This window comes from Cavia porcellus, unplaced genomic scaffold (genome assembly GCF_034190915.1).
Source record: "Cavia porcellus strain 051 isolate PalLab524CR breed Dunkin Hartley unplaced genomic scaffold, mCavPor4.1 scaffold_6, whole genome shotgun sequence".
NCBI lineage: Eukaryota > Metazoa > Chordata > Mammalia > Rodentia > Caviidae > Cavia > Cavia porcellus.
This window is the reverse complement of record NW_026947489.1, coordinates 31,632,174-31,656,402: the sequence shown is the minus strand read 5'-3', so window position 1 is coordinate 31,656,402 and position 24,229 is coordinate 31,632,174. Positions and strand designations below refer to the sequence as shown.

Here is a 24,229-nt window from a genome sequence, read left to right as displayed (position 1 = left end):
TGGGTCAACTTTTCTTCCCCTGCAACAGTATAGGTGGTTTTGAAACTTTGGGTGATTTATCCTGAGATAAAGCTGTCATTTCTTTCCTCCTAGGACTAATAAGCCACCCAAATCTGCGCACTAAAGGAAATCTTTAAGTTATTAAAAAAAAGTTAACATACTTTTTAAAGGAAACATTAATTTTTGTCTTGGGGAAAGATGATGATAGACTGACTCTAGTGCTCTAAAGCCATCGGTTCTGAACTTTATACTGAATGTAATCTTGGAGGAGAAAATGGGCAGTCAATTGTTTTTTGGTAATTTCCTATTGAGAAAGCTATGAGTGAAAGGTTTTAAGGAAGGCTGGAGACCAGTCTGGGGTTTTCTGCTGCCAAAGAGCAGTACAGAGAAGTGCTCATTATAGAAACAAGGACAGAGAACAGTCTTTGATTTAATCAGTTAAATGTGAGACAGAAGTGGTGATCTATAGAGGTAACACAGAGAAAGCATCTGATGCTGAGGTCGTCAGCCTTTGGAATCACTGGTGTGGTTGGGTCACTTTTCTTGGCATTCTGAAATGGTGCTGACAGAATGTGTATTCCTCTTGTGTATTTATGTAACCTCTGCTGGTTTTCATACTTCAAATGCAGACTGCTGGAATCAATTTTCTTTTCTCATTTGCATGTAAATGACATGAACATGACCCTGTCAATTTCCCACAGGTTGTTTTGAAAATAGTGTGTTGTTATCCCAGAAGTGGGGGCCCCTGCATTATCCTATGAGTGTTTAAGCTAATTAACTCAATTGGTTTGAGGATGGTTGTAAGACATCCAAGGTCACAGTAACCATCGGTGTCAAGATTGGTGAAGTTAGGGGAGGGAGGGAGAGAGAGAAAAGACACCAGGTAGCCAGGAACCAAGAGAGATGCACTCTATCACAGGCCACGTATGGTAACTGACATTATAGAAAGGTGTTGGCAAAAGGGATATACGATGTGTGTGGCTCAGTGTCCCTCAGTGCTAAACAGTGAAGGCCTTCCATGATCCATCCTCAACAGCAGAGCCATGTACACCTGTAGAGATAGCCACCTTCCTAGGAATGACATTCTGTGGCCCCACGGTCCCTGGCTTTTTATCCAGGCCTCTTTACATTGTCTCCTGAGTTTTATTTTTTTCCTTTCTCCACCACAGGCAATTGTGAAGAAATGGAAGGATCGCTTTGCTTTAGTGGAACTGGGAACCTCGGTAGAACTCTGTGGCTGTGACTCCTGCTGGGGGTTCCCCCAGCAGTAAATTTTAGGAGGGCTCTGCAGAGCAGTTCTGCTTACTTCTGTTGGATCTTCCCATAACCCACTGTGGTCCAGATGTGTACTTGAGATTTATGGTTGTTTACTTGGGAAGAAAAATTTCGTATGAAACAGGGAGAGAATTTTTCATATAAAGAATAAATATTTGTGTTTGGAATGGAGAAGCAAATGCCTGCCTGAGCCCAATTTCTGCTGCTGGCTGGCTTAGTGTCTGGCACATAATAATAGCTCACATTCATTGACTAACGGAAGACTCTATGCTAAGCACAGTGTAAGCATCACTGTTATTATCTGCACTTTAAGGATGGAAGACAGGATTACAAAGACGAATTACCTTTCCTGAGATCCCCTGGCTAGTCAATGGCAAATCTGAGATTTGAACATATATCATGTAGTTCCACAGATGGGGGTCTTAAAGTCTGTGCTATTCTATTTGGCCTGTAGCTTACAGAGACAGCCTCATCTTAGTCTGCTTTTAGAAGTAGGCTCAAATTTCTGGGCTTAAATACATTTCTAAGTTTCTCTTCAATAGGCTACAGGTATACGGGGGCTAAAATGACAAGGTCAGTATTCCTATTTTGTAGAAGGTCTTACATGCGCTTAGCATCTCTTGTGCTGGGTGCTAGGGATACACTGGTTAAAAAAAATCAAATGATTGGATCACTCCCTCTTAGAACTTTTATTTCATGTGTGCTGCTGCAGAAACATGGCCTTTCATGAGAGGTGCGTATTGGATCCATGGATCTTTGGTGTTTCGTAGGTGACCTCTCACAGATAGAGGAAACAGAGAGTTGAGGACAGAGGCTGCTGACCCCTAATTGTTGCAGGAAGATGTCATTGTTTATTAAAATAGGGTATGAGTTGTAACCTATGAGAGAATTTAAACTGCACTGCAAGTTTAAAAAAACGTTTCTCACTCTCATTTCTTCTTATTTAAATCAATTCTTTGAACTTATCTCCACTAGAGAATTCTTTGACTAGAGAATAAAGTAAATGATTAAGCAGGCTGTCAATGGGGCAAGTATGTCCACTGACCCAAGATAAAGGTGACAGGTTCTAATTATATTTAAAAATTTCCCTGGCCCACTGAGTTGACACTGGCTCCTTTTGTTGGTTTATCAAGATTCTTCAAGCTTGGTCCTAGCTACATGAATTGGAATTAAGCACTAAAAATTCTCTCTCTCTCTCTCTCTCTCTCTCTCTCTCTCTCTCTCTCTCTGATTTTTGTATTTAATCTAACTATAGGTTGGATTTGTGTAGATTAGGAAATTCTGATGAATGAGATGCCTAAAGGACATAAAATATAATCTGATTAAATAACAAAAAGAGTGTTCAGAGGCTATGTGACTGTCATATTGAATACTAAGATTAACAATGATTCACAGCTTTAAAGCCTCATTTTTATTGTGCTATATTTATTGTATGATAATAATCAATTTTTGTTTAAAAATGTAAAATTTATAGGAAACTAAGCAATAGTAACTATGTATAAAAATTAATGAATAAAAGAGAATTTATGAGACAGAGGAGAGAGGGAGGTGAGAGGACAGAGGACAGAGGGAGAAAGGAAAGAAGAGATCTAAGATGAGGGAAAGTCTGCCTTACTAATTGAACTGTCTCATAGCCTTTTTTCAGAAGTGTTTTCTAGGTTGGAAATGTCATGGTTTATGTTGGTGGCCCCCAAGCCTCATGCATTTGCATTGTGCATTTGTGATTCATTCATTGTCTAGTGCTTGGACTGGGAATGTGAGTGCTACACTGGCCTAGTGGTGGAGTCAAGATGTAATGTAATGACAGGAAGAAGGTGTGTCTCTCTCTCTTGCCATTTGCAGCCACCATGAACTGTGGCCCTGCCATGCCACCCTGCCTTGGAGCCAACTGAGTATGGACTGAAACCTCCAAAAACTGTAAGAAATAACCTTTCCTTTCCCAACTTGGTACATCAGGTGTTTTGTCTCAGCGATGAGTAAAAAGTAACTAAGACAGAATTTAGTACCGGGGAGTGAGGTCATTGCTGTGACTATACCTGACCATGCTTTTTGAGAGACTTTGGAATTGGCTTGTGGGCAGAGTTTGGAAAGGTTCAGACATGTCACCTGGATGCATAGAGCTGGAGCAGCTTAGGCTGTTCTATAGAGGAGATTCTGGTCAGAGCTCAGGAGACCAGAGTGCTGATAGAAAGCCTCATGGTAAAAACCAGGCTTGGGAGGTTTCTGCTGAGAAGGACTGCATTCGTTGTTGGACTCCCCATGATGTGTGCTATGGATTTGCAGAAAGTTTGTCTGCATTTTGCTCATGCACAGACTTTGCCTGAAACTGAAACAAAGGGCAATGGACTGACTAATCTGGAAAAGGAAATTTCAAAGCAGTCAAATGTTGAGGCTGTGGCATGGTTACTGTTGGGGACTTTTAGCCATCTTTATGTTGCAAATGAAGAGCAAATAGCCCAGCAGGATAATTTACAACTCTGTGAATTTGGCCAGAAGGAAAATTCCAGGAAAACTGTGGATTATAAAGACAGGCTTGAAACCTTGATTGCTGAGGATAAACAGAGAGATAAGAAAGATGGCCCTGGGGCATCCCAGGAAGCAACAGGTCTCCACCCTTTGCAGCCTCAAAACTGCAAAAGTGAAAGAATTTGCTCAGAGATGAAAGCTGCAGAGCATCATGCTCCAGAATGGTGATGGAGGCCACACGAGGTTCCAGAATGGTGATAACATAAAAAAGCTTTTCCTCACAATCAAGTAAACAGAGCCCTGTGATCCAGGCAACTGATCCCTACAGCCAAGAGAGAGGAAAGCCTGGCTACTGCTCCAGCTGGCAGCAAACCTTAGTGGCATCCACATGGTTTTGATTTTAGGAGCAAGGAAAATTCACAAATTCTGAGGGTAAGACAGCTTCCACCTCAATTGCAAAGGGCCTGGGAAGCCAACCAGTGTGCTCCTGAGAGGGAATTTGTAAAGATGTAAAGGTGAAGCCAAAGGTGTAATAGAGACTCCAGAAGTTTGAAAAAGCAAGGAACGTGGATCATCCAAGGAAAGCTGCAAGAAGTGAGCAGAGAGGGTTTAAAGGAGAAGCTGTAGGAGCTGATATCCCTAAAAGTGCCATGGGGATGAAATCATCCAAGCCTTTTGGAGTTTGCAACCAGATTGCTTCAGATGCTGAGCATGGAACTCTAGGACTTAATGCTCTTCCTGCTGTATGTTGGACTTGCTTTGTTTCCCATGGTTTATATTCTCCTGTTTGTAACTTTTGGAATGGTAATTTTTTTGAATGGTAATGTTTAATGAAATGCCTTTGCAATTCAGAAATGTTTAACCTTGTTTCATTTGTACAGGAGGTTACAATTAAGAGTTTGCCGTAGATCTTGGAGGAGACTTGGCACTTGAACTTTTCAGCAATGCTGAAACTATTAGGACCTTGGCAACTCTTGGAGATGGACTAAATGCCTTTTGTATAAAAGATGTACATGAGTCCTGGGGGCAGGGTGAAATGTCATAGTTTCTGTTGGTGGCCCCCAAGCCTAATGCATTTGCATTTGTGATTGGTTCATTGTCTGGTGCTTGGATTGGGGATGTGAGTGCTACACTGGCCTAGTGGTGAAGCCAGGATGTAATGTAATGGCAGAAAGAAGGTGTGTCTCTCTCTCTTACAGATTTCTGCCTTGCCATTTGCAGCTGCCATGAACTGCGGCCCTGCCACGCCACCCTGCCTTGGAGCCAACTGAGTATGGACTGAAATCTCCAAAAACTGTAAGAAATAAACCTTTCCTTTCCCAACTTTGTGCATCAGGTATTTTGTCTCAGCAACGATTAAAAAGTAACTCAGCAATGATTAAAAAGTAAAGACAGACACATCCTGAGAAGACCCACAGCCACTGGAAAGATGTGATGGCTCCTGATCTAGACATTTTTATACTCATTTAGGGCAGGAAGCAGCTATTTTCTATTCTCTGTACCCTTACTTGCTCTGCATACTTTGTTTTCTTTCTCATGTAATTGTACAGGTGCACTGTCTTCTTCCTGAGTCAATGAAATTCTTGCTCTGCTGGCTTCTCCTTCTCTGGATTCTCTGTCTCTGCCTCTGCCTCTGCCTATGTCTTTGTCTCTGCCTCTGCCTCTGCCTGTGTTTCTGTCTCTTTTTCTGCTCTAACTTTTCCTTCCCAGGATACAAAGGGTCTCAGAGTACTGCATATGTCTCCTCTGATTCATTAGTTTTAAACTTCAGCTCTCAGAATGACATTACTTCCGGTGTGTTCTTGTTCATGTTGGGATGAGGAAAAGTGTTGCATTATGTCTTTGTATGTAGGCAACATCTCAGATGTTCCTTTGGCCAGGGACATCTGAGAAGGTTGGCTTGGATATTAAAGGTTTTAAGTCACAGGAAGTTGTGCCAGTCTTTTTTGAGGTGCTCTGCAAACTTCTAACAGGAAACAATGTTAGTACTAACATATATGAACAACTCTTGAAAAGTAAAATCAGACAGGACTCTAAGTCGTCTGTACTCTTTGGTTTCTGGAGTGAAGAGAAAGCTATGAAGTTCTATCATTTAATCAGAAATGAATATAACCCCCAGGCAATCTGGGTACCTTCAAGACAGTGTATTTATGTGTGTTAATTTATTATTTTCCATGGTGAGAATTGAGAACTGCATCATTTGGGAAAGAAAAACTTTTGGACTTTATTTAATAATGAATCAAGTGACTGTGAGGTCCGTAGCTCTTCTCCTCATGAATAGTACAGTAACTTTGAATGACATAGTATTAGAAGGGAATTTATGGACCAAATTGAGCATATATAATTAAACATAACTCCATACACTGAATTTTCTCTTCAGAGACCTATCAGGACAGAACATGAATACACCACACTTAATGCTTCCCCCTGCTCTGTCTCCCTAGCTTATGCTTTTTCTGTCTTCCCTGCTTCACTTATTGGCTCATGGACTCCATCTCTCCTTCTTTCAACAGAAAGTCTGTCTTCCCTCTGTGTGGCTTCATGCCAGAAATAATGGAAAAGATGGAAAATTTTCTTGTGGTTAGAGGTGAAGCCAGCAGTAAAAGAAGCCCATCCTTCACTCTCCTCCCCTCAGAAACTCTCCTCCCTAGTTATGCATTCAGGCTGGAGGTGGGGAGTACAGGAGTTCTGGCTGGAGGATCCAAGAGGTTCTTGTTGGCTTTGGTGCCTAATGTGTGCTCTGAAACTGCAGGTCCGAGAGGGTTAGGAAAATGAAAAAGACCAGGCAGGCACAGTTCCTCCTCAGAGAGAGCAGCTGGTTACCAAAGAAGGATCCCTGAGCTTCATGTGTTTCGCCCACTGGACCATTGGCAAACAGTAAGGCCTAAGGAAGTAAATATCTCCACACCTTAGGGGCCATCTGGCCCTGTTAAAGCTGTGTCCCTGTGGGTTTGGGTTAGTCCATCAGAGAATTTCAAGGACTCTTGAAATACTTGTGGGTAACCTGGAATTTCCTTAGAGACCTGGCTGCTGAGATCACTAACCAGCTTCAGGGATCCTTGCCTCCTGTGAATGACAAAGACATCTGTGTAAAAATGGGTCACCGGAAACCCTTAGAAACCCTCGAGCCATAAATTCCTTCTAAGACACAAATAAACCACCTATAAAAGTTCTAGGGTATGGTAGAGAAAGTTTAAATCTTAATCAAGCCAGTAATATGTATAAAGCCATTACTTGTCTCTGGTTAACTCTAAAAATCAGATTTTTAATAAAGACTCACAAAACTTAGGAGATCAGCTACCATTCTCTTAGTTCCCCTTGAGACTGAAAAGTACAGGGGTTAAGGAGCTCAGTGAAATTCTAAAGTTCTCCTCACAAAACAGTGGTTGAGTAGTTAATCCTCTGAACAAACCCTTCATTGATCTTTCCTAGCAAATGCTAGCATGACACTCCACCAAAGGAAATCTCAGGTCTGGGTACCTGTGGCTCTTCTTTTAGGATGGATCAGAAAGATCATTCTTGTCTTAGCCACAATTCAAGTTTATACTTGCAAATACAGAAATGCTTTCGTGGATGATCATCTTTCCTTAACTTTCAGTGATGTTAGCTTGCACCTCACATGACTGCCCTTATGGTTCACCTAAGGAATGTTTTCTAAAGATGTGCTTGGTAGTTTATTAAGTACTGGGGAGATATGTGAGCGAGACTGTCCCAAATCTTTGTTCTCCACAAATGCAAAATTCCCATAAAGTAGGACAAGGAGTCATTTTGATACTGTACTTATGGATGCAGGTCCTGAAATCAGGATAATTTTGTTATTCCTGCTCATGTCTCCTAGCCATCCCACTTCAGGAGTTTTGGAATCCAAGATCCTTGCAGAATGGTGTGTTATTTCCATTTCTTTTCAATTCATTTCTAACAGTGAGAAAACACTCAAAGACCAAGATGAGCTTGGTGTAGTTATGATGGGTTAACCTTAGAAGCCAACTTGTCTGAGTTTGAATCTTCTTTAAACCTAACTGTGTGACCTGAATACTGAATACTGACACAGGATACTGAGAAGTATTCTTATGTCTCCTTGTGATTATGATCATTATGTCCTTGAAGTGAGGATAATAGCATTATCTACCTTAAAAGATTCTTGTGAGCTTTAAAGTGAGGTAATAATAAATCCATATAAACGTCCAGTTGTTAGTTAACATTCAGCAAAATTATCTGCTATTAATTTAAGCAAAGTACCAGTGCTGGAAGAGACTTAAAAGACCCATTCTTTAGTTCAAATCATGTGTACTTTATGAATGAAACTATGGCTAAATGTGAAGAGAGAGGATGACAATGGTAATTGGCAACTTCATTCTTTTAAGATCCTGCCAGTGAGCTGTCTGGCAACCTGCAGGTTGCTCAAGAGATCAGGATGCATGTTTCTTTAAAAAATGTGTAGGGTGTTTTGACCTAGTTGGTCTTGAGAAATCTTTAAGTTCAGAAAGGTGAGTGGTAGGATGTCTAGCTGGTAAAAGCAGGATTCTTGAATCTCCCATTTGATGTTTCTTTAGAATCTTTAATTTTCTTTCTTGGTGTTGGTTTATAATGAGAAATTGCAGACGTTTTTCTGGATGTTGGATGAATCTATGTCATGAATTAGCTGATAATATAGTTCTTTTCAATATTAGTCTGCTTTTGTGATGCATAGTAGTTAACATTTGTTTTGAGGAGTGTTACATATACAACATTTCTGGATCATTGTCAATCCCTTTACCAACCCTCTCTTTTCTGATGCCTTTCCTTTCTTCAAAATGTCTGGCTTCAGGTTTCCTACAATCTCCCCTGTATTTTACTCTTTAATTAATTTATATTTTGTGTTTCTTACATAAGAGAAACATGTGCCATTTAACTTTCCATGTCTGGCTTGCTTCATTTAGCATTATGTTCTCAAATGTAGTCATTTTCCTCCAAATGACATAAATTCATTCTTCTTTATGACTGATTAATATTTATCCATCTATTTATCTACCTACCTACCTGCCCACCCAACTATCCCACTTACCTGCTGATGGGTCCCTCGGCTGTTTCTAGGAGACATAGTTTTAAGTGTGACTTTTCACAGTGAGACAAGCTTGTAGAATGAGTGCTGACATAATGTTTACCTGGTAAAACACCCACAACTTAAAAAGCCGCATCTATACCTCATTACGGCTCATATTCTGCCATCAATAACTCATAGAAAGAAGATTAGAAATGAGAATGTATATGATGGACAAAAAATGGGCAAAGGATATGACCAGAAAACTTACAAACAAGAAAACCGAAACAGCCAACAAATGAATGAAAACACCAAGAAAACATTATTTCATATCCATCAAATTGGAAAAAAAAATGTTAAAAGTCTTACAACACACATGCTGACAAGGATGTAGGAAAACAAAATGTCATAGAGTATTCGTGGAAGGGTAACTATCTACACATCGTGAGTATGATCCCGCTATTCTCCATATCATTCTTGGTGACTAATTCTTTGAATCTCCTTCTAATTAAAACAGCAGTGATATATGCTGGAATCACGGTGGGGGAAAGAGCTTCTTCCACCAGGGTGAGTTCTATGAGTTAACGGAGGTAAGTTACTATTCTAGCTACTTGTGTAAAGTCACTTCATATTGCCAGGTCTCAATTTCCATACACGCCAAATGTAAAGTAGGATTACATACTGCTAATGGACGTAAAGTCGTAGTATCTGTCATTGTGGAACAACATGCCCATATCTGGAGTGCCCACTGTTTACTGATCAATTCATCTATTGACTTATTCCTTAAGATTTAATAAATTTTCAATATATTTCATTTATGCTATGAAAATAATAAACACACACAAAAGAAAAAGTACTACAAATGTGCATACATTTACCATCCAAGATTTTTTAATATTTGACTCGTACTTTTTCTTCATAAAAAAACAAATATTACAGGTAAAATCCCATTTCCTTCTTAGTGATAATTATTATCTTTCAATTAGCATTTCTTTTGCATAGATTCTGATGCTTAGACATAGATAGAGTCTTAATATATATTATTTTTGAGTTATGGAGATGGGTGCAGTGGTGTAGTCCTATAGTTTCAGCAATTCAGGAAGCTGAGGCAGGAGGATCATAAACTTAAAGCTAGGAAGTCTCAGCACTTGGGAATCTGAGGCAGGAGAATTACAATGAGTTCGAGGCCAGTCTGGGCTATATATTGAACTCAGGGCCAGCCTGAACTATACAGCAAGACCTTGTTTCAAAAATAAACAAAAACAATTTTAAGGCCAGCCTATGCAACTTAGGTAGACCTTGTCTAAAAAAAAAGGACTTAGGATGTAGCTCAATGACAGAGTGAGAGTGCTGGCTTTAATCCCCAGTACTGCAAAAAGTCAAATCAAACCAGTCCAAACCATACTACCAGCAATCTTCCCAAACTGCATAAATACTGTGTTTCCCTTTGTGCTGAATTATATATTTTCTGGATTTATTTTTACCATCTGTTGGATTATTCATTTTGAAAGTGGAACAATATTCCATTATATGGGTGTATCAGGATTTATCCATCTGCACTTGTGGTACTGAGATGATTTCCAACATCTTGATATTATAAATCCCATTGCAACAACTATGTAGAGGTCTGCTTGTGCATATGTGTGAAAGTTTTTGAATAATTACCTGGGAATGTTTGTTTTCAATTTTTCTGCATAATGTAATATGCTCTCCACACGATGTGTAGATGGTTACCCTTCCATGAATACTCTATGACATTCTGTTTTCCTACATCCTTGCCAGCATGTGTGTTGTAAGACTTTTAAAATGTTAAATGTTTCCAATTTGATGAATATGAAATAATGTTTTCTTGGTTGTTTTCATTCATTTGTTGGCTGTTTCAATTTTCTTCTTTGTAAATTTTCTGGTCATATCCTTTGCCCATTTTTTGTCCATCATATACATTCTCATTTCTAATCTTCTTTCTATGAGTTATTGATGGCAGAATATGAGTCGTAATGAGGTATAGATGTGGCTTTTTAAGTTGTGGCGTGTTTTACCAGGTAAACATTATGCTAATTTTGTTCTTACATTTGTGATTTGGAAAAATAAATAGAAAGCCAGGATAAGACACCTGCTGTGAATTTCTTCCCCACAGAGAAGATATTTTTCTTGGTGATGTGACTGTGGAAGAATGTAGGTCATGGGCCACAGAGCTCTGTTAGGTCATGGGCCACAGAGCTCTGTTTTGTCATGAAAGTCTGGCTATACCTGGAAGACGAAGGTGGCTCTCATGTGAAGAGCTTCCTCTGGTGGGTGTTGGCCTCTTTGGGCCCACCTATACCTCCATACCTCCATTATTTCTAGGAGAAGGTAACAGGTAGTACTGCAGTATGATCATATTTATTTATTTATTAAAATTTTACAGAGAATAAAACCAAACAAAATAAAACAGAATAAAACCAATCAAAACAAAACAGTGTAAGTGATACAGGACTTCAAAACAAGATAATAGGAAATCAACAATGGCTACCATAATGCTCTTGTTTTCTTCAAAATGGTTGCCCAGACCATCAGACATAGGCATATAAAATTAACCAAACAACACAAGAAGTCCATTGCTTCTTTATTTCAGTTTTTATCTTTTCATAAATTTCAGGTGTATGATCTCTAATTTCTACTCTGTCTGTGTCTCCTGAACTTGTTCCATGTGGGCTGGAGATCTGAGATTGTATTTTGCTCCTTCATCTTGACATTTTCCTGTGTTCCTCAGAATTAGCCCATTGCTGTATCGTGGGTGCTTCCTACATTGGTCTAACACTCTTCTAGCCAGCCCCTTCAACTGGGGAGTTAATGGAGGATGCTGGAGTGTGAACTCACCGTCTTCTAGTCTGCTCGCCCTCCAGGAGAGGTACAGAGTGTGAATTCACTGTTTTCCAGTCAGTCCTACAATCAGGGATGGAATGGAGAGGCACAAAGCTTGTACTCACTGTCTTCCAGCCAGTCCATCTTCCAAGATGCAGTGGAGCGGTGACAGCACAAACATACTGTCTTTCAGCTGGCCCTGCCTTAAGTGATATAATCCTATGATCACATTTATAACATATCTGAAGTGATAGAGCTAAGAAATAACCTCTTATGAAATGCAAACCATATTTAGTAATAGTGTAGGAAAAAGAGTATTGTTTACAAATACATAATGGTTTTAAAAATTCTTTAATTGCCTAGAAGAAACATCTTAATTTAGGGATAATGCTACATAGAGGTCATTTCACGTGTGCAGACATAATCATCAGGGGGCAATTAAATTCAGCTTGAGTTGGAGGTGTAATAGAAATCCTAGAAAAAGGAAGAAGTTTATGACAAGACAATGTTTTCTTCCTGTACCAGGGATCAAACTCACAACCTTGCACTTGCCAGGCAGGTGCTTATGCCACTGAGCTACATCTCCAGCTCTTTGACAAGACAATCTTACCTGTAACTCATGCACCTAGGATCAGCAAAATAGTATTTCAAAGATTTTTCATGCACAGAAGATATGAAAAGAGATCAGATCAACAGATTTCCAGCAGCAAAAGTCTTTTAAGGGACTAGAATGTTGTTCTTTCATGGAATAGACATCTAGAATGCAAAGACTCATGATGCTAACATTCCCCTAATAACCACCACTATTAGGGAGCCACTTGTTTAAAAAAATAAATGAAATGAAAAACAATAATTAATAGCATGGTTTTAAAAACATTCACTACCAGTTACTGAAAAATAATGCAAACTGATGATCATTTGGGTCAGAAATCTCTTAGTTTTCTGTGTTGAGGGTTTCATCTGGGTAAAGTGTGGTCATTCTCAATGGTGATGTGAGGGACTTAACAGAAGAACTATTTCTTTTTTATTATTATTTATATTATTTTAAATTAAAAAGCAAAACAGAAAAAAGGGTAGTAATTACAAAGAATTAAAAAAATAAATACTAAGAAATCAATAGTTGATAAATTACATACTGTCATCTTAGAAACAGTTGTTCAAGGTACAAAATTAAGGCAGGCAAAGTGGACATTCAAACAGAGAGACTGCAAACAGTTCTGCTCAATGATCAAAAAAAACCAGTAAAAATCTATCTTACACACTTAAACATACAAGCTATTATATCTTTTAGAGGACTTTCTTTTTTGTCTCTTTTTTACAATAACAATTACACATTGTGGATTTTATTACTCCTATAGTTCTTTTTACTTTTTATACTAGGGACACAATGTGATATTTATAAATATGATTCTTATTATTTCATAAAAAACCACATCTTTTTCATCCACTCTGCAGTTGATGGGCATTTTGGTTGTTTCCAAGATTTAGCTATTACAAATTTTTCTGCTATGAACATAGGTGCACATATATCACTGTGACATTACCTTTTCAGGTTTTCTGGGAAAATATCCAAGAGGGGAATAGCTGGAATGAAACTTCCAATCCTAGTCGCCTGAGAAATCTAGAAATGTGCATCGTGACTTCCATAGTGACTGCATCAGTCTATATTCCCACCAACAGTGGAGAAATGTTCCTCTTTCCCTGAAGCCTCGCCAACATTTGTTATCAGTTGCCTTTCCGAGTGAGATAAAAATCTCAATGCTGTTTTAATTTGCATTTCTCAAATGACCAGTGATGGTGAACATTTCTTAATGTATTTATTTGCCATTTGTATATCTTCATTTGAGAACTGTGTGTTCATCTCATATACCCATTTTTGGAGAGGGTCTTTGAATTTGGGAGGCTTGATGTTTTTCAATTCTTTATATGCTATGAAATAAGTCCTTTGTCTGAGGGGTTGCTGGCTAAAATTCTTTCCCATTCTGTGGGTTTTCTTTTCAGTCTATTGGTGATTTCTTTTGAAGTACAGAACCTTTTCAATAACAAGATCACAGTTGTTGATTTTTTGAAGTATTTCCCCTGCAGTTTGCATTTTGTTCATGAATTTTCTGCCTATCCTTATGTCTCCAAGACTTCTACCTGCCTTGTCTTCCAGTAGATTTAGTGTTTCTGTTTTAATGTTTAGGTCTTTGATCCATTTAGAATTTAGTTTTGTGTGCGGTGATAGGCATGGGTCTAGTTTCAGCCTTCAGCTTGTGGAAAGCCAATTTTTCCAACACCATTTATTAAAGAGCCTATGTTTCTTCCAGTGAACATGTTTAGCACCTTTGTCAAATATCAGGTGGCTGAGTGTCTTTGTAGTTTTGTTTGCATCTTCTAATCTGTTCCTTTGATCCTCAGGTCTATTTCTATGCCAGTACCATGCCAGGATCACTGTAGCTCTCTAGTACAGTTTCAAGTCAGGACTTGAGATGCCTCCTGCCTTGCCTTTGTTGCCCAGAATTGCCTTCACTATGCTCTGTTTATTCTGTTTCCAAATGAATTTTAGGAGTGTTTTTTTCTAGATCTGTGAGGTATTCCAATGGTATTTTGATTTGGATTACATTAAATCTGTATAACAGCTTTGGGAGTATGGCCATTTCCACAATGTTGGTTCTTCCTAGCCAAGAACAAGGAATATCCTTCCATTTTATAATATCCTCTTCAATCTCCTTTTTTAGTGTAGTATAATTTCCAGCATAGAGATCTTTTACATTCTTAGGTTGATTCCTAAGTATTTAATTTTTTAGATGCTATTGTGAAAGGCAATATTTTCACAATTTCTCTCTCGGTGAGTTTTTTGTTTCCTGTTGCTATTCTGAATGCTATTGATTTTTGAGCATTGGCTTTGTATCCAGCTACACTGCTGAGTTTGTTTATTACCTCTAGTAGTCTTTTAATGGAGATTTTTGGGCCTTCTATATAGAGCATCATGTCATCTGCAAATAGTGATAGTTTAACTTCTGCCTTTCCTGTCTTTATTCCTTTTATTTCTCTCGCTTGTCTGATTGCCCATAACTATATTGAATAGGAGTGGTGATAGTGGACATCCTTGTCTTCTTTCTGATTTTAGTGTGAAAGCTCTCAGTTTTTGTCCATTTAGTATATGTTGGCTGTTGGTTTGTTATCAATGGCCTCTATGAGATTGAGGTAGACATCATGTATTCCAAGTTTCTGAAGGGTTTTTATCATGCACATGTGTTGGACTTTATCAAAACCTTTTTCTGCATCTATTGAGATGATCATGTAGTTTTTGATTTTGGCTCTGTTGATGTGATGTGCTACATTTATTGATTTGTTTATGTTGAACCATCCCTGCATTCCTGGGATGAATCCCACTTGGTCATGGTGTATAATCTTCTTGATGATTTGCTGCATCCTATTTGCCACTATTTTATTGAGAATCTTTGCATCATTGTTCATTAGTGAGCCTGACCTATAGTCATTCTTTTTGGTTGGGTCTTTCTCTGGTTTTGATATCAGAATAATACTGGCCTCCAGGAATGATTTAGGGAGGATTACTTCCTTTTCAATTTCACTGAAGTGTTTAAGGAGTATTGGCATCAAATTTTCTCTAAATTTCTTGTAGATTTCAGCCATAAATCCATCAAGACCTGGGCTTTTCTTTGTTGGTAAGTTTTTAAATACATTTTCAATTTCAATAGCTGATATTGGGTTATTCAAAATTGCTATATCTTTTTGGTTGAGCTTTGGTGGTTCATATGTTCCTAGAAATCTGTCCATTTCCTCTGTGTTTTCCACTCTATGTGAGTAGAGATTTTTGAAGTATTTATGGTCTTTTGAATTTCCATGGGATCTTTCATAATTTCCCCCTTTTCAGTCCTTCTTGCATGAATTTGGGTTTTTTCTTTCTTTTTCTTTATAAGGTTATTTAGAGGTTTGTCAGTTTTGTTTATTCTCTCAAAAAACCATTTTGATTCATTCAAAAAACTTTTTGATTCATTAATTCTTTGTATTGTTTTTTAAGTTTCAATTGTATTGGTTCCTGCTCTAATCTTTATAATTTCCTCTCTTCTATGAGCTTTGGGTTTAACTTGCTCTTCTTTTTCTAGAAGCTTGAGATGAAGCATTAGGTTGTTTATTGGTGTTCATTCTGTTTTCTTGATATGACAATTTATTGCTATATATTTTCCTCTTAAGTTTGCTTTCATTGCATCCTACAGATTGCTGCACATTGTTTCTGCATTTTCATTGTATTGAAATTAATTTCATCTGTAGCTCAATGTTTGTTCAGAAGTTTGTTATTTAATTTACATGTATTTATGCAGGTTTTGTGATTGCTTTTGCCAGTAATTTCCAATTTCAGTGTGCTATGGTCAAATATTATGCATGGGATAACTTAAATACTTTTGAATTTACTTAATAATATTTAGTCTATTTTGGAGAATGTCTCATGCACAGCTGAGAAGAATGTGTATTCTGATGTGGTTGGATGGAACACTCTGTAAACATCTACTAAATCCAATTGCTTGCAGGTATGATTGAGTTCTATTATTTCTTTGGTGATTTTTTTGTCTAGCTGATATATCTGTTTTATTTTAAAGTGATTAAGACAAAAGAGGTCATAACAAAGCAGATCAGAACAGAACAATGTAAGCGATACAGTATTTCATCATAAGACAACCCGCAAATAACAGTAACTACCATAATGTCTCTTTCTTTGAAAGAGTTGAGTAACTTCATATACAATAGTATCAAACATAATAAAATAGTATAAAAGCATTCAAGAGAATGAAAGTATTACAGGGCGCTCAGAACCAAATAACCGAAAATGAACAATGGCTACTATATTATGTCATTTTCCATAGAAAATCTGTTTATACTATCACACATAATAAAATCCAGTAAGATACAACATGATAGAACCAATGGAAACAGAAGAACAAAACCATGGTAGGATCTCAAAGTAAGATGATATTAAATCAGCACTGGCTATTATAATGTCTTGATTTCTTCAAAATAGCTGTTCATACCATCACAGATAATAAAATCAAACAAACCAGAATAAAACCATTCCAACTGATGAATGAAAACATTATAAGGCTTTAAAGCAATGTAATGGTAAATCATGATTACCATAAAATTGTATGTACTCTTACCATTTCTTACACTAGGGATGCTATACGGTATTTATACATGTGAGTTTCATTTATTTCATTTATGAGTATGGTCTCAAGTTGCATCCATTTATTTATAAATATCTCAATATGATCATTCTTTATAGCCAAGTAGTACTCCATTGTATAAAAATACCACAGCTTTTTTATCCATTCCTCAGTTGATGGACACTTAGGTTTGTTTCCATGATCTGGCTATTACAAATTTCTCTGCTGTAAACATAGGTGCACATATATCACTGTGGTATGACGTTTGCAGTTTTTCTGTGAATATGCCTAGAAGCAGAATAGCTGGATCAAATGGGACTTCCAATCCCAGCCTTTTGAGAAATCTCCAGACTGACCTCCACAGTGGTTGCACCAATCTACACTTCCACCAACAGTGTAGGAGAGTTCCTTTTTCCCCAAAGCCTCTCCAGCATTTTTTGTTGGTGGTTTTCTTGATCCTGTGGTTCTTTCTGGAGTGAAGTGGAATCTCAGTGGTTTTTTTTTCCCCAGTACCAGGAATCGAATTCATGACCATGCGCTTGCAAGGCAGGCACTTATGCTGCTGAGCTAAATCCCCAGCCCCTCAGTGTTGTTTTAATTTGCATTTCTCTAATGACCAATGATGATGAACATTTTTTCATGTATTTATTTGCCACTTGTATTTCTTCATCTGAGAAATATGTATTCATCTCAGATGCCCACTTTTGGATTGAGTCTTTGAATTTCAGGGATCTGATTCTTTTAATTTTTTATGTGTTTTAGACAGAAGTCCTTTGTCTGAAGGACGGTTCACTAAGATTTTTTCCAGTTCATGGATTTTCTTTTCACTATGCTGGAGATTTCCTTTGACATGCAGAAACTTTTTAATAAGACGGGATCCCAGTTATTGATTCTGGGAATTGTTTCCCATGCAGTTTGATTCCTGTTCATGAATTCTCTATATACCTCTGTGTTTTCAAGATTATTACCTAATTTGTCTTCCAACAGATTTATTGTTTCTGTTTTAATATTCAGATCTTTGATCCATTTAGATTTCAGTTCAGTACACGGTGATAGGCATGGGTCTAGTTTTAGTCTTTGGCATGTGGAGAGCCAGTTTTTCCAGCACCATTTATTAAAGAGACTATAGTTCTTTCATTGAATATGCTTGGCCCTTTTACCAAAGATAAGGTGGTTGAGTGTGTTCGTAGTTGTTGTTTTATCTTCTAATCTATTCCATCGATCTTTGGCTCTGTTTTTATTCCAGTACCATGTTGATTTTATTACAGTTGCTTTGTAGTATAACTTCAAGTCAGAGATTGTGACGCCTCCTGCCTTGCCTTGCTGCTTAGAATTGCCTTTGATATTCTAGGTCTCTTCTGGTTCCAGATGAATTTTAGGAATGATTTCTCTAGATCTATGAGGCATGTAGATGGTACTTTCATTGGGATTGCATTGAATCTGTATCACAGTTTTGGGAGAATGGCCATTTACACAATATTTATTCTTCCTATCCATGAAAAAAGGATGTCTTTCCATTTTCTGAGATCCTTTTCGATTTCTTTTTCAGGGTATTATAATTTCCCTGTGTCGATCCTTTACGTCTTTCATGAGATTAATTCCTAAGGATTTCATTTTTTTGGATGCTAGTGTGAAGGGTGTGGCTTCTCTTGTTTCTCTCTCCATGATTTTGTCGTTAGTGTATATAAATGATATTGATTTTTGAGGATTGATTTTGTGTCCAGCTACATTGCTGAATTTATTTATTATATCTAGGAGACTTTCAATGGACTTTTGGGGGTCCTCTATGTAGAGTATCATGTCATCCGCAAATAATGATAATTTAACTTCTTCTTTTCCTATCTTTTACCCTTTTATATCTCTCTCTTGTCTAATTTCTCTGGCTAGTATCTGCAGTACTGTGTTGAATAGGAGCGGTGATAAGGGACATCCTTGTCTTATGCCTGATTTTAAGGTAAAGGCCTTCAGGTTTTGGCCATTTAATATGATTCTGGGTGTGGTTTGTCATAGATGGCCTTTATCATATTGAGGTAAAGATCATCTGTTCCAATTTTTTGTAAAGTTGATGTATCTGTTTGAGACAATAGGCTGTTAAGGTCCCCTGTTATAATTCTGTTCTTATGTATTTGAGTTTTCATGTCAATTAGTATCTGTCTTATATAGTTGGGTGCTCCTGTATTTGGTGCATGTATAATTATAATTGTTAGTTCTTCCCCTTGAATTTTTCCTTTAAAGAATATGTAGTGATCTTTATCTCTTTTAATCATTTAAGTTTTGAAGTGTATGCTGTCTGCAAATAGAATAGTTACCCCTGCTTTTTTCTGGATTCCTTTTGCATGGAATACTGTTTTCCATCCTTTGACTTTTAATCTATGAGTCTCCTATTGGGTCAGATGTGTTTCTTGTATATAGCATACTATAGGATCTGGTTTCTTGATCTGTTCTGTCATCCTATTTCTTTTGATAGGTGAATCGAGGCCACTTACATTTATGGATATAACTGATATGAATTGGCTCAATTTTGCCACGTTATGTTCCAGTTGTTTGCTCTTTGCTTTTCCCTTTTGTTTAATTGCTTGTCATACTTGGTGGTGCCTTCCTGTTGTTGTTCTGGGGATTGTGGTCATTTTTATCTCTATCTAATATGTCTTTCAACACTCTTCCTAGGATTGGTTTGGTGGACATGGATTTCCTTGCCATGGAAGTATCTTGTTTCTTCACTAAATTTGGAAGAAATTTTGCTGAGTACATCAACCTGGGTTAAAGTTTTCTTTTAGGACTTGAAATACCTCACTCCAAGCTCATCTTGATTTGTTTGTGCTGAAAAGTCTGCTGTGATTCTAATGGGCTTTCCTTGATAGGTTAGTTGTGTCTTTTCTCTAACAGCTTTTAGTATTCTGTTTTTATGCTGCATGTCTGGGATCTTAATTGTTATATTCCTGGGTATAGATTTATGTTGGTTTTGATTGTTTAGTGTTCTATATGCCTCACTTATCTGCATATCAGATTTTCCCCAATGTTTGGGCAAATTTCTGGTATTACTTCTGTGAATATTTTAGGCATATCATTTACATTGACTCCTGCATCTTCAGTGAGTCATATATTTTTTCCCTTGGCATCATCTTGAAGCTGCTGGATTGTCATTTCATGTTGCTTTGTTATTTTTAAACATTCTATCCTTTCATGATCACTAATTGTAATCCTGTTCTCATGGTCCAAAATTCTATCCTCAGCTTCATTTAAACAGCTTTTCCAGCTCTGAGTAGAATTTTTGTTTCTTGGATGTCTCTTTGACCTTTGAATTCTGCTTTTTTCTGTGTTTTTCATTCAAGATTTTAATCAGTTTACCATGTTCATGTACTTTTTTTAAAAAAGCTATTTCTTCTCTAGCTGCCCTGAGTAACTAACTCTTTTACTAAGGTTGTTATTTCTGTTTTTACATGACAGAGTATTTCTATTTTGATTTCCTCTATAGCTTCATTGAGTTGTTTTTTTTTATTTCATTTGCTATCTTTTCAGAGATTTCTGGTGTGTTACTTTAGAAGTCCTCTATTTCAATGTCTCCTGTACTTGTTCCTGGTGGACTAGATGTTTAAGATTGCATTTTGATTTTTTGTTTTGTTATTTTCCTCTTTCAGGTTAATATTTGGTCTTTCAGTCCCACTAGTGTCACCTGTTGGTAGTGTGTAGCTTGGGGTCCTAATGTAAGGTTGATGTTTGTCTAATTGCTTGGTTCCACAATGAAGAGACGGGCCAGTTACCTGAATTCCTCCTGCAGGGCCTGTTGGGTGAGTCCTATATTCTTCCCAGGCTGATAAGCCTAGGAGTACTGATGGAAATCAATCCCTAGTTCCTGCCATTATTATGTCTTCAGGTTGTTCAGAGTCACCAGATCTCCCTGTTCATAGTGCTTGTCTTGGCTGGGACCCTACTGTGTCTCTGGGTGTCCCAAAGACTCCCTTAATTTTCTCCAGGTTGGAGGAGGCCTTGTTGGCACTTCCCTTACCCTACATGATATTCTCTGTGTGGAAGAGGTGTTGGGAGCCGCGGCCGAGCCCGGTCGCCTTACTTGGCGGACGTGAGGCCTGTAGGAAAGAGCAAAGCCTGAGCTAGATTACCCCTCCCATCGAGTGTGCTAAGATGGCGCTTATCTCCTGCTTCCTGCTTGGTAAACAACCCGCCCTGTAAGATCTCCTGCTTCCTGCTTGGTAAACAACCCGCCCTGTAAGATCTCCTGCTTCCTGCTTGGTAAACAACCCGCCCTGTAAGATCTCCTGCTTCCTGCTTGGTAAACAACCCGCCCTGTAAGATCTCCTGCTTCACAACCCGCCCTGTAAGATAGTCTGCCTAGCAACAACTGATGTTAGCCAATCAGCCCGCATCGCGCGCTTTGAACTGATTGGCCACTGTAACCCTATAAAAGTGAGTGCCTCTCCCGCCACGAAAGAAGAAGAAAAAAGAAGCAGAAGAAGCACGCAAGGAGCCGCGGAGAGCGGACCAGTAGAGGCTTCGGGACAGACTGTAGGGAGAAGCACGCAAGGAGCCGCGGGGAGCGGACCAACAGAGGCTTCGGCCGGGAGGATTCCCGGGGCAGGCTGTATGGAGAAGGAAAATAAAAGAAAAGGTTGTCCACTGCCAGACTTTGTTATGTGTCCTTCCTGCCGGCTGGGAGTGACACCGACATCGAGGGACTCACCCACCCACTTGCCAAGCTTGCCTATGGCCTGTCTCTGGAGGGGGCATTACTATTGCTCCTGTTTACCCACTGAAGGTGGCAAACTCTATTCCTATTTTAGGGGCAAACTCACCTCACTGATGGAATCCTGCTGAGTTCTTCTTACTGAGTCTCCCCTTGATACTGCATGGTTAATCCACTGAAGTCCAAGGTTCTGGGGGGAGGTGTGGGAGCGAAAGATCAACAGCAATGCTAGGGGGGTTCTTGGATAGCAGTGGTGAGACTGCGGGGGCATGCATCATGGGTTGGAATTCCTAGCTCCTGAGGTGGGTGGCCAGGACTGCATGATATGGAATAGGCCCGGTTCTGGCCCAGACCCATGTGTGCTGCTGGCTGGAGTTCCTGGGTCACGCGAGGTTATTTGCAGAGATGGCAGGAGTTGCAGGAAGGCTCCAGGTGTAGCATGACTCCATGTGTGCTGCTGGCTGGAGCTACCGGGCCCTTTGAGGTCATCTGTGGGGATGGTGGGAGTCACAAGAGGGGCCCGGGTCTAGCCCGTCCCATGTGCATCTCTCCAGAAGGAGTATCTCTTGAGCTAGGGTGGACCTAGTTTATGCATTCCAATAGACATACTAGTATTGTACATGCATACTTTAAAAAAGTCCTATTTTATGGAATAAATGGTAAGGCAATCCCATCTTGAATTCTTACAAATAATTATTTGTGAGTATTCATCTGCTTACATGTTTGGCTCTCTTGTCAAAATATAAACTTTTTGAAGATAGGAAGTATGTCTTTCTTGTCTTTGTGTACCCAGTCTTGGTCAATATACTCTTACTAAACACTTAAAATCTTGAGAATAAATGAACAACTGTTTACTCTAAAGGAGTCTTTTTTGAACCTTTAAATTAATGGAAATCCATTAAGAAAAGTAATGTTGTGTGAGTATCTGAATGAAATAGTTAGGAATTGGCCATAGGATAGACTCAAATAAAAATGTTAGAGTTACATGAATAAGGATTTCAGAGCAGAGAAAAGTTCTGTGTGTATTACAGTTTTTGGCTACAAATGAGTTTGAACCTATCTTCATAATGCTATGAAATATGCCATAGAGAAGAATGAATCAAAGAGCCTTTGATAGTTTAAACAGGATTCTACAACTCTTAAGGACACTAAATCTCAGTCATTTTCTCTGTAATGAGGATATGTTGGGCAGAACACACTCTTTTCAGTACTCTGGGAAATTCTTTAGATAGACAATATCTTTTGGATAGTATTTGTGTAGTTCATATCTTTCTAAGACTGAGAAAATTGACTCAGACAGGCTGAGCAACTGGCTAAGCCAACAGACTTAGTATCAGAAGCCTGTTCAGGGAAAGGAGTTTCTGATTCTCAAGTATCACTTTAAAATTGAATTTGCATTTTCCTGAATACATTTATTTCAATCCTTTCCCTACTTTCTAAGTCTACGTGGAATTAGGTTTTGCCAGTTTTCCAACCCATATCTTAAATGGCAGAATGCAATTTTCACAAAGTGAGAATTCAGGGGCTCACTGGCAGAAGATAGCACTGGAAACCAATATTCAAATAATTTTGGAAGGACAAGATGGCTTTGGCTCCCTGTAACTATCTTGACATTATCCTGAACTACAGTGAAAAGAGGGCAGGCAATAATATGAATGCTTGGTGGTATAATTGTCCACAGAGCAAGGAGAGGGAAGGTTATGTCTTTGCAATGCACACACTAAACTGACGGCAATGTCTCTTGTGAATCTTGAGGCAAGGGAAAACCGTTTTCTTTTTTCTGTCAACCTGTGTAAAAATGGACAAGAACAGATCCTCAAATACAAGTTCTGAAGTTTGACAGTTAATTAAGGGTCCTAGGTCATGGCACAAATGAAGGAAGATCATCTTGGCTGCCTGTTTCTGCCACGTGGGTGGAAAAATATGCTGGGCAGAAGTAAATAACCTGTGTTGCTGAGCTGGCTCTGGAGGGTGGTCTCTGGGGTGGGTTGAAGCTGGTCTTTCCTCCCCTCTCATTCAGGCATGTCTTTATTAGTGGCTCTGGAGAGTGAGAAAAAAAACTTTAAGATGAAATTCACAAATGATTCTGAATGGAGAAATATGATACACACTAGAAAAAAAGGGAATAACCTAAAGGAATTAGGAAAATGGGGAAGAGAAGGACAAAATATGAATCACCATGGAAAAATGCAAATGGATATGTCTGAGGCAGAATAATCCACGAACCAGATATTCCTTGGAAGGAAAAAGTTTTAAGGATACCAAGAATACAAGAATCTGCTGTAAATGGCTTCATTCTGACCACTGCAGAGACCCAGGTGGGTGGGCAGAGAAGAGGGGGTGAGAAAATGGGTTGCTCTCATAGGAGGCTTACTCATAGGTGTGAGGTGACCTCATTCTGGACCTGCTCCATCCTTCTCCCCACCTAATTCTGCATGGTCCCCTCATATGTTCCTTGGGCTGGCTAGGATGAGTTTCCAGTCTCACTGGCACTGCGAGTTGGCTTGCTTGATAAACAAGTCCCATTGCGACCATCAGGCATCTGCTTTGGAGTGCATTCAGACTGCATTCATATTATTTTGAAAAAGGATTTAATCTTTCAAAGAACACTTAGACTCTTCTTTAGAAGGAAAAGAATAAGAAAGTGTGAAAAAGAATTTCTACCAAATCGTATGTGCTTTAGAAAGTAACACATTTGGCATAGCTTTGTCTTTGTCATTTTGACTTGAGGGATTTGTTACCAGAATTCTTCCTTTTAAC

The 24,229-nt window shown here is 38.6% G+C and overlaps 1 long non-coding RNA gene across 2 annotated transcripts in view; it reads left to right on the top strand.

Moving 5' to 3' along the window:
• The window catches only part of LOC134476411 (uncharacterized), a 137,305-nt gene that overhangs the window by 83,163 nt on the left and 29,913 nt on the right, over positions 1–24,229 (top strand). For both annotated transcript variants that reach the window (XR_010048022.1, XR_010048023.1), the window contains one exon: positions 4,963–5,037. This is a non-coding gene — a long non-coding RNA (uncharacterized LOC134476411). The remainder of the gene's footprint in view (positions 1–4,962; positions 5,038–24,229) is intronic.